The sequence below is a fragment of the Hordeum vulgare genome, chromosome 7H (assembly GCF_904849725.1).
Source record: "Hordeum vulgare subsp. vulgare chromosome 7H, MorexV3_pseudomolecules_assembly, whole genome shotgun sequence".
Classification (NCBI taxonomy): domain Eukaryota; kingdom Viridiplantae; phylum Streptophyta; class Magnoliopsida; order Poales; family Poaceae; genus Hordeum; species Hordeum vulgare.
Window position 1 is genome coordinate 227,217,466 of NC_058524.1, and position 11,671 is coordinate 227,229,136.

Below are 11,671 nucleotides of genomic sequence, written 5' to 3' on the forward strand. Positions count from 1 at the left end.
GAATTTGGATCTTGTACCACTCAAATGACTAGATATATATACTTTTTGAGTGGGAGTTTAGCAAGTAATTTGATTAGTTAAACTCTAATTATCTTGAACATAGTCTAAGTCCACTTTGAAATATTTGTGTTGTAGATCAATGGCTCACGCGACAGTCACCCTGAATTTTAATACGTTCCTAGAGAAAGCTAAGTTGAAAGATGATGGAAGCAACTTTGTAGACTGGGCTCGTAATCTTAAGTTGCTCCTAGAAGCTGGGAAGAAGGATTATGTCCTTAATGCTACGCTAGGAGATGAACCACCCGCTACGGCTGACCAAGATGTTAAGAACGCTTGGTTAACACGTAAGGAGGAGTACTCAGTAGTTCAATGTGCAGTCTTGTATGGCTTAGAGCCGGCACTTCAACATCGCTTTGAGCGTCATAGAGCATATGAGATTTTACAAGAATTGAAGTTTATCTTTCAGAGGAACACTCAGATCGAGAGGTATGAGACCTCCGATAAGTTCTATGCTTACAAGATGGAGGAGAATTTTTCTGTTAATGAACATGTGCTCAAAATGTCTGGGGTACTCAAACCGTCTATTGGATTGAACTCCCACAAGAGGCTATCACTGACAGAATTCTTCAATCACTACCACCAAGCTGCAAGAGCTTTGTATTGAACTATAACATGCAAGGGATGAACAAGTCACCCGGCGAGTTATTCGCGATGCTGAAAGTCGCAGAGTTAGAACTCCGGAAAGAGCATCAAGTGTTGATGGTCAATAAGACCACTATTTTCAAGAGAAACGGCAAAGGCAAGAAGGGTAATTCCAAGAAGAGCGGCAAGCCTGTTGCCAATCCGACGAAGAAACCCAAGGCTGGACCTAAGCCTGAAACAAAGTGTTATTATTGCAAGGGACTGGGTCACTTGAAGCGCAACTACCCCAAGTATTTGGCTGATAAGAACGCAGCCAAGGCTAAATCAGGTATATTCGATATACATGTTATTGATGTCTACTTAACCAACTCTAGTAGTAGTTCCTGGGTATTCGACACCAGTTCTGGTGCTCATATTTGCAACTTCAAACAGGAACTGCGGAATAAACGAAGGCTCGCAAAAGATGAAGTAACGATGCGCGTGGGAAATGGTTCTAAGGTTGATGCAATCGCCGTCAGCACAGTTTCAATTCAGTTACCATCAGGATTAGTTATGAACTTAAATAATTGTTATTTAGTGCCTGCGTTAAGCAAGAACATTATATCAGGATCTTGTTTATTGCGAGACGGTTACTCGTTTAAGTCAGAGAATAATGGTTGTTCTATTTCTATGAGTAATATTTTTTATGGTCATGCACCCAATGTGAGAAGATTGTTCATATTGAATCTTGATAGCGATGATACACATATACATAACATTGAGACCAAAAGAGTTAGAGTTAACAATGATAGCACCATTTTTTTGTGGCACTGCCGCTTAGGTCATATTGGTGTAAATCGCATGAAGAAACTCCATTTCGATGGACTTTTGGAGTCACTTGACTTTGATTCACTTGACACGTGCGAACCTTTCCTCATGGGCAAGATGACAAAGAATCCGTTCTCGGGAACAATGGAGCGTGCAAGTGACTTGTTGGAAATCATACATACCGATGTGTGTTGTCCGATGAGTGTGGAGGCGCGCAGCGGATATCGTTATTTTCTCACCTTCACTGGCAATTTGAGTAGATATGGTTATGTCTAATTGATGAAGCACAAGTATGAAACGTTTTAGATGTTCAAGCAATTTCAGAGTGAAGTTGAAAATCACCGTAACAAGAAGATCAAGTTCCTACGGTCTGATCATGGGGGTGAATATGTGGAATTGTTTCACAATTGACACCGCATGGAACACCACAGTGTAATGGTGTGTCCGAACGTCGTAATCGTACTTTGTTAGAAATGGTGCGATCTATGCTGTCTCTTACCGATTTGTCGTTATTGTTTTGGGGTTCTGCATTAGAGATAGCTGCATTCACATTAAAAAGGGCACCATCAAAATCCGTTGAGACGACACCATCCAAACTGTGGTATGGCAAAAGACCAAAGTTGTCGTTTCTTAAAGTTTGGGGATGTGATGCTTATGTCAAAAAGCTTCAGCCTGAAAAGCTGGAACCCAAAGCTGAAAAGTGTGTCTTCATAGGTTACCCAAAAGAGACAGTTGGGTATACCTTCAATCTCAAATTTGAGGGCAAAGTGTTTGTTGCTAAAAACAGAGCTTTTCTTAAGAAGGAGTTTCTCTCGAAAGAATTGAGTGGGAGGAAGATAGAACTTGATGAGGTTGTCGAAGCTCTAATCCCTCTGGATGGTGGCGTAGGGCAAGGGGAAACCCCTGTCGTTGCGACGCAGGTTGAGGAGAAAGTTGATGATGATGATCATGAAACTTCAGATCAAGTTCCTATCAGACCTCGCACGTCGACAAGATCACGTACGGATCCTGAATCGCACGGTAATCCTCTCTTATCAATTATGTTGTTAGACAACAATGAACCTACGAAATGTGAAGAAGCAATGGTGGGCCCGGATTCCAACAAATGGCTAGAGGCCATGAAATCCGAGATAGGTTCCATGCACGAGAACAAAGTGTGGACTTTGGAAGTACTACCTGAAGGCCGCAAGGCTATTCAGAACAAATGGATCTTTAAGAAGAAGACGGACGCACACGGTAATGTGACCATTTATAAAGCTCTACTTGTGGCAAAGGGTTTTTCAAAAGTTCAAGGAGTTGACTACGATGAGACATTCTCACTCGTAGCGATGCTTAAGTTCGTCTGAATCATGTTAGCAATAGCTGCATTTTTCGATTATGAAATCTGGCTTATGGATGTCAAAACAGCGTTCCTTAACAGTTTTCTTCATGAAGAGTTGTATATGATGCAACCCGAAGGTTTTGTCGATCCAAAGAATGCTAACAAAGTGTGCAAGTTACAGCGATCCATTTATGGACTGGTGCAAGCATCTCGGAGTTGGAGTAAGTGCTTTGATGAGGTGATCAAAGCATTTGGGTTTATACAAGTGGATGGAAAATCTTGTATTTACAAGAAAGTGGGTGGGAGCTCTGTGGCATTTCTAATATTATATGTGGATGACATATTGCTGATTGGAAACAACATGGAGTTTTTAGAGAGCATAAAGGATTACTTGAATAAAAGTTTCTCTATGAAGGACCTAGGAGAAGCCGCTTACATTCTAGACATTAAGATCTATAGGGATAGATCGAGACGCCTGATAGGACTTTCACAAAGCGCATACCTTGATAAAGTTTTGAAGAAGTTCAAAATGGATCAGTCCAAGAAAGGGTTCTTGCCGGTATTACAAGGTATAAAATTGAGTAAGACTGAGTGCTCAGCAACTGCGGAAGATAGAGAAACAATGAGTTCCGTCCCCTATGCTTCAGCCGTAGGTTCTATCATGTATGTAATGTTGTTGACTAGACTAGACGTCAGCTTGGCCATAAGTATGGCAGGCAGGTTTAAGAGTAATCCAAGAGTGGATCACTGGACGGCGGTCAAGAATACTCTGAAGTACCTGAAAAGGACGAAGGAAATGTTTCTCGTTTATGGAGGTGACGAAAAGCTCGTCGTAAAGGGTTGTGTCGATGCAAGCTTCAACACTGATTCAGATGACTCTAAGTCACAAACCGGATACATATTTATTCTTAATGGGGGTGCGGTAAGCTGGTGCAGTTCCAAGCAAAGCGTCGTAGCAGATTCTACATGTGAAGCGGAGTACATGGCTGCCTTGGACGCAGCAAAGGAGGGTGTCTGGATGAAGCAGTTCATGACAGATCTTGGAGTTGTGCCGAGTGCACTAAATCCAATAACTCTGTTATGTGAGAACACTGGTGCCATTGCCTTAGCAAAGGAACCAAGGTTTCACAAGAAGACCAGACACATCAAACGACGCTTCAACCTCATCCGCGACTACATCGAAGGAGAGGTAGTGAATATTTACAAAGTGCACACGGATCAGAATGTAGCACACCCGCTGACTAAACTTCTTCCACAGGCAAAACATGATCAACACCAGAACTGTATGGGTGTTAGATTTATTACAATGTAAATCGCATGGCGATGTGAGGACTAGATTATTGACTCTAGTGCAAGTTGGAGGCTGTTGGAAATATGCCCTAGTGGCAATGATAAATAGTTATTATTATATTTCCTATTTAAAGATAATCGTTTATTATACATGTTATAGTTGTATTGAATGAAAACATAGATACATGTGTGGATCCATAGCCAAAACAAAGTCCCTAGCAAGCCTCTAGTTGGCTAGCCAGTTGATCAATAATAGTCAAGGTTTTCTGACTATATGCAAGTGTTGTCACTTGATAACTGGATCACATCATTAGGAGAATCATGTGATGGACTAGACCCAAACTATGAACGTAGCATATTGATCGTGTCGTTTTATTGCTATTTTTTTCTGCGTGTCAAGTATTTGTTCCTATGACCATGAGATCATATAACTCACTGGCACCGGAGGAATACCTTGTGTGCATCAAACGTTGCAACGTAGCTGGATGACTATAAAGGTGCTCTACAGGTATCTCCGAAGGTGTCCGTTGAGTTAGTATGGATCAAGACTGGGATTTGTCACTCCGTGTGATGGAGAGGTATCTCGGGGCCCACTTAGTAATACAACATCACACACAAGCCTTGTAAGCAATGTGACTAAGTGTAAGTCACGGGATCTTGTATTACGGAACGAGTAAAGAGAGTTGCCGGTAACGAGATTGAAATAGGTATGCGGATACTGCCGATCGAATCTCGGGCAAGTAACATACTGAAGGACAAAGGGAATGACATACGAGATTATATGAATCCTTGACACCGAGGTTCAACCGATAAGATCTTCGGAGAATATGTAGGATCCAATATGGGCATCCAGGTCCCGCTATTGGATATTGATCGAGGAGTGCTTCGGGTCATGTCTACATAGTTCTCGAATCCGCAGGGTCTGCACACTTAAAGTTCGATGATGTTTTAGTATAGTAGAGTTATATGTGTGGTTACCTAATGTTGTTCGGAGTCCCGGATGAGATCACGGACGTCACGAGGGTTTCTGGAATGGTCCGGAAACGAAGATTGATATATAGGATGGTTTCATTTGGTCACGGAAAGTTTCGGGCAATTCCGGCAGTGTACCGGGAGTGACGAATGTGTTCCGGGAGTTCACCGGGAGGGGTCCACCCACCCGGGAGTGAGCCCAAGGCCCTAGGGTGGTGCCACAAGTCCTTAGTGGGCTGGTGGAGTCAGCCCAAGGAGCCCATTGCACCACATAAGAAAATACCAAAAAGAAAAGAAAAAGAAAAGGGAAAGAGGGATGTGGGAAGGAAGCGGAGGACTCCTCCTTCTCAAACCGAATTGGAGGAGGAGTCCTCCTCCTCCCTAGAGCTGGTGCACCCTTGAGGCCTTGTGCTTTTTGAGACACAACTTTGCCATGTGCCACTATAGCCTAAACCACACAGTTCCACCTCTAGATCGGACTTCTGCGTAGCTCGGGCGGAGCCCTGGAGGACTAGATCATCACCACCACCGGTGCACCGTCACGCTGATGGAGAACTCATCTACTTCTCCGTCTTGCATGCTGGATCAAGAAGACTGAGATCATCGTCGAGCTGTACGTGTGCTGAACGCGGAGGTGTCGTCCATTCGGCGCTAGATCAGAACGGATCGTGGGACGGATCGTGGGACGGTTCGAGGGACGTGAAGACGTTCCACTACATCAACCGCATTTCTTAACATTTCCTGTTGTGCGATCTCCAAGGGTACATAGATCCAAATCTCCACTCGTAGATGGACATCACCATGATAGGTTTTCGTGTGCATAGGAATTTTTTAGTTTCCCATGCAATGTTCCCCAACACAAACATGGCCTCGGAACACAAGAGACCGAAAGGTCGAGCATGAATCGTATAGTTGATATGATTAGCATAGAGATGTTTACGACTCAAACTATACTCAACTCACGTGATGATCAGACTTGAGTTAGTGGATTTGGATCATGCACCAGTCAAATGACTAGATGGATGTATTTTTTGAGTGGGAGTTCTTAAGTAATATGATTAATTGAACTAATTATCATGAACATGATCAAAAGGTCTTTGCCAAATATGATGTAGCTCGCGCTATAGCTCTGCTGTTTTTTATATGTTCCTAGAGAGAATTTAGTTGAAAGATGATAGTAGCAACTTTGCGGACTGGGTCCGTAAAACGAAGGATTGTCCTCATTGTTGCGCAGAAGGCTTATGTCCTTAATGCACCACTCGGTGTGCTGCACCTCGAGCGTCATCCGTGGATGTTATGAACATCTGGCATACACATTTTTGATGACTACGTGATAGTTCAGTGCATAATACTTAATGGCTTAGAAGCAATGCGCCGAAGACGTTTTGAAACGTCACGGAACATAAGAGATGTTCTAGGAGATGAAATTGAGATTTCATGCTCATCACCTTGTTGAGAGGTATGAGACCTCCGACAAGATTCTTTGTCTACAAAGTAAAGGAGAAAAGCTCAATCGTTGAGCATGTCTTCAGATTGTCTGAGTACGACAATCACTTGAATCAAGTGGGAGTTAATCTTCCACATGAGATAGTGATGGTTCTCCAAAGTCACTGCCACCAAGCTGCTAGAGCTTGGTGATGAACTATAACATATCAAGGATATATATGATGATCCTTGAGCGATTCGCAATGTTTGACACTGCGAAAGTAGAAATCAAGAAGGAGCATCAATTGTTGATGGTTAGTAAAACCACTAGTTTCAAGAAGGGCAAGGGCTATAAGGGATACTTCATGAAACAGCAAACCACTTGCTGCTCTAATGAAGAAACCCAAAATTGAACCCAAACCCGAGACTAAGTGCTTCTATTATGAGGGGAACAGTCACTAAGGCACAACTACCCTAGATACTTGGTAGATAAGAAAGCTGGTAAAAGTCGACAGAAGTATATTTGATATACATGATATTGATGTGTACTTCACTAGTACTCCTAGTAGCACGAGGGTATTAGATACCAGTTCGGTTGCTAAGTGATTAGTAACTTGAAATAAAAGCTACGGAATAAACGGAGGCTAGCTAAAGGCGAGGTGACGATACGTGTTGGAAGTGTTTCCAAGGTTGATGTGATCAAAACATCGCACACTCACTCTACCATCGGGATTGGTGTTAAACCTAAATAATTGTTATTTGGTGTTTGCGTTGAGCATGAACATGATTGGATCGTGTTTATTGCAATACGATTATTCATTTAAGGAGAATAATAGTTATTATATTTGCTTGAATAATTACCTTCAATGGTTTATTGAATCCTGATCGTAGTGATACACATGTTCATAATATTGGTGCCAAAAGATACAAAGTAATAATGATAGTACCACTTACCTGTAGCACTGCCACTTGAGTCATGTTGGTGTAAAATGCATGAAGAAGCTCCATGCTGATGGATCTTTGTACTCACTCATTTTGAAACGTTTGAGACATGAAAACCATACCTGTTGGTATAAACACATGAAGAAACTCCATGCGGATAGATCGTTTGGATTCACTTGATTTTGAATTACTTGATACATGCAAAATCATACCACATGGAACAAGAAAGTAATTTGTTGGAAGCAATACATTTTTTATGTGTGAAGTCCAATGAGTGCTGAGACACGCGATGGATATTGTTATGTTCTTCCTTCACTAACAATTTGAGTAGATACAGGAGTATTTACTTGATAAATCAAAAGTCTAAAATGTTGAAAAGTTCAAAGCTATTTCAGAGTGAAGATCATCGCGACAAGAGGATAAACTATCTACGATATGATCATAGAGATGAATATCTGAGTTGCGAGTTTTTTGGTACACAACTAAGACAATGTGCCAATTGTTTCACAGTTCATGCCACCTAGAACACCATAGTGTGATGGTGTGTCCAAAACGTCATAGCCGCGCCCTATTTGATATGGTGCATACTATGATGTCTCTTATCGAATTACCACTATCGTTTATCGGTTATGCATTAAAGACAACCGCATTCACTTTAAATAGGGCACCGCGTATTTCCGTTGAGATGACACAGTATGAACTATGGTTTGGAGAAACTTGAGCTGTCGTTTCTTGAAAGTTTGGGGCTACGACGCTTATGTGAAAATTTTTAAGTCTGATAAGCTCGAACCCAAAGCAGATAAATGCATCTTCATAGGATATCCAAAACAGTTGGGTACATCTCCTATCTGAGATCCGGAAGCAAAGTGTTTTGTTTCTAGAAACGGGTCGTTTCTCGAGGAAAGGTTTCTCTCGAAAGAATTGAGTGGGAGGGTGGTGGAACTTGATGAGGTTATTGAACCATCACTTCAACTAGTGTGTAGCAGGGCGCAGGAAGTTGTTCCTCTGGCGCCTACACCAATTGAAGTGGAAGCTGATGATGGTGATCATCAAGCTTCAAATCAAGTTACTACAAACCTCGTAGGTCGACAAGGTCATGTACTATTATAGAGTGGTACGGTAACCGTGTCTTGGAGGTCATTTTATTGAACAACAATGAACCTATGAGCTATGAAGAAGCGATGGTGGGCCCGGATTCCGGTAAATGGCTGGAGGCCATGAAATCCAAGAGAGAATCCATGGATGAGAACAAAGTGTAGACTTTGGTAGAACTACTTGATGGTCGTAAGACTATTGAGTAAAGATGGATCTTTAAAAGGAAGATAGACGATGATGGTGAAAAGTCACCATTAAGAAAAGCTCGACTTGTCGCAAAGATGTTTCCGACAAATTCAAAGAATTGACTATGATGAGACTTTCTCAATCGTAGCGATGCTAAAAGTCTGTTGGAATTAGGTTAGTAGTTGCTGCGTTATTTATAAAATATTGCACATAGGATGTCGAAACATTGTTTCCTCGACGGTTTACTTGAGGAATGGTTGTATGTGATACAACCAGAAGGTTTTATCGATCCTAAGGATACTAACAAGTATGCAAGCTCCAGCGATCCTTCTATGGACTGGTGCAAGCATCTCGGAGTTGGAATATACGCTTTGATGAGATGATCAAAGCTTTTTGGTTTATACAAGGTTTATGAGAAACTTGTAATTCCAAAGAAGTGAGTGGGCGCACTATAGAATTTCTGATAAGTATATGTAGTTGACATATTGTTGATCGGAAGTAATATAGAATTTCTGTAAAGCATAAAGGGTTGTTTGAAACGAGTTTTTCAAAGGAAGACCTGATAGAGCTACTTGAACATTGATCATCAAGATCTATAGAGATAGATAAAAACGCTAAATAGAACTTTCAATGAAATGCATGCCTTGACAGGTTTTTGAAGGAGTTCAAAATAGATCAACAAGGAAGGAGTTCTTGGCTGTTGTAAGGTGTGAATTTGAGTAAGACTCAAAACCCGACCACGGTAGAAGCAAGAGAAAGGACGAGGGTCGTCCCCTATGCCTTAGCCATAGACTCTAAAGTATGCCATGTTGTGTACCACACATGATGTGTGCCTTGCCACAAGTATGTTAAGAGGTACACAGAGTGATCCAGGATTGAATCACTAAACAACGGTCAAAGTTATCCTTAGTAACTAATGGACTAAGAAATTTTTCTCGATTATGGAGGTGGTTAAAGAGTTCGTCGTAAAGGGTTATGTCGATGCAAGCTTTGACACTAATCCCAATAACTCTGAGTAGTAAAAGGGATTCTTTTAGTAGAGTAGATATTTGGAATATTTCCGAATAGCACGTAGTAGCAACATCTATCAAATGACATAAAGATTTGTAATGCTCACACGGATCTGAAGGTTCAGAACCATTGACTAAAACCTCTCTCACAAGCAAGACGTGATCAAACCCCAGAACTGTATGGGTGTTGGATTCATTGAAATCACATAGTGATGTGAGCTAGATTATTGACTCTAGTGCAAGTGGGAGACTGTTGGAAATATGCCCTAGAGGCAATAATAAATTAGTTATTATTATATTTCTTTGTTCATGACAATGATTTATTATCTATGCTATAATTGTATTGATTGGAAACACAAATACATGTGTGGATACATAGACAAAACACTGTCCCTAGTAAGCCTCTAGTTGACTAGCTCGTTGATCAAAAATGGTCAAGGTTTCCTGGCCATAGACAAGTGTTGTCACTTGATAACGGGATCACATCATTAGGAGGATCATGTGATGGACAAGACCCAAATTATAAACGTAGCATGTGATCGTGTCATTTTGTTGCTATTGTTTTATGCATGTCAACTATTCATTCCTATGACCATGAGATCATTGAACTCACAGACACCGGAGGAATACCTTGTGTGTATCAAACGTCACAACGTTACTGGGTGACTATAAAGGTGCTCTACACGTATCTCCGAAGATGTCCGTTGAGTTAGCATGGATCAAGACTGGGATTTGTCACTCCGTTTGACGGAGAGGTATCTCGGGGCCCACTCGGTAATACAACATCACATACAAGCCTTGCAAGCAATTTGACTCAAGTGTTAGTCACAGGATCTTGTATTACGAAATGAGTAAATAGACTTGCCGGTAACAAGATTGAAATAGGTATAGGGATACCGACGATCAAATCTCGGGAAACTAACATACCGAAGGACAAAGGGAATGTTATACGAGATTATATGAATCCTTGGCACAGAGGATCAACCGATAAGATCTTCGTAGAATATGTAGGATCCAATATGGACATCTAGGTCCCGCTATTGGATATTGACCGAGGAGTGTCTCGGGTCATGTCTACATAGTTATCGAACTCGCAGGGTCTGCACACTTAAGGTTCGATGATGCTTTAGTATAGCTGAGTTATATGTGTTGGTGACCGAAGGTTGTTCGGAGTCCCGGATGAGATCGCCGACATCACGAGGGTTTCCAATATGGTCTGGAGACAAAGATTGATATATAGGAAGTTGGTGTTTGGATTCCGAAAGGTTTTCGGGCATTGCCGGCAGTGTACTGGGAGTGACTAATGGGTTCCGGGGGCCCACTGGGTGGGCCCACCATGCCCCAAGGGGTCCACATGGGTTTATTGGATACACAATTGAAAGTGCATGCTATGCCCCTAATCGTCTTTTGGTGTTAATGACAACACACACATAGGAAACTAATCCTATTTGTTGAGTGTATCTCACGATGGCAAGTACTTTAGTAGATTGAGAATTATGTTCCAAAGGTTGTCTGAAAAGATTGGGGATTTATATTTCGAGAAGGCTCGGGATTAAGAAAAGATAATGTAGACTAGTCTTTTGAGTTTACTAATATTGAGTATAGGGATCCCGCACTATTAAGAGGGGATCACAGGTTTTGCGATGAACTTGCTCATACCACATCTTTACTATCATACCCAATACCACATACTCTCCACTCTGTTCTCATTTCAAAACAGGTCTATTGCCTCGGACATCCGGCTCCCTCTGGACGTCCGAGGGCCGGACGACCGGCAGGCTTCGGAAATTCGCAGCCCTTCACCAGAAGTTTGTGAGTCATATAACGCGGAAATCCGGCTCCCTCCGGACATCCGAGGGCCGGACGTCCGGCCAAGCCCCGGAAATGCGGAACCCTGCACCAGTAGAAGTTGAGTTCTATAACTCGGAAATCCGGCTCCCTCCGGACGTCCGAGCGCCGGACGTCCGACACCCGTCAGAAA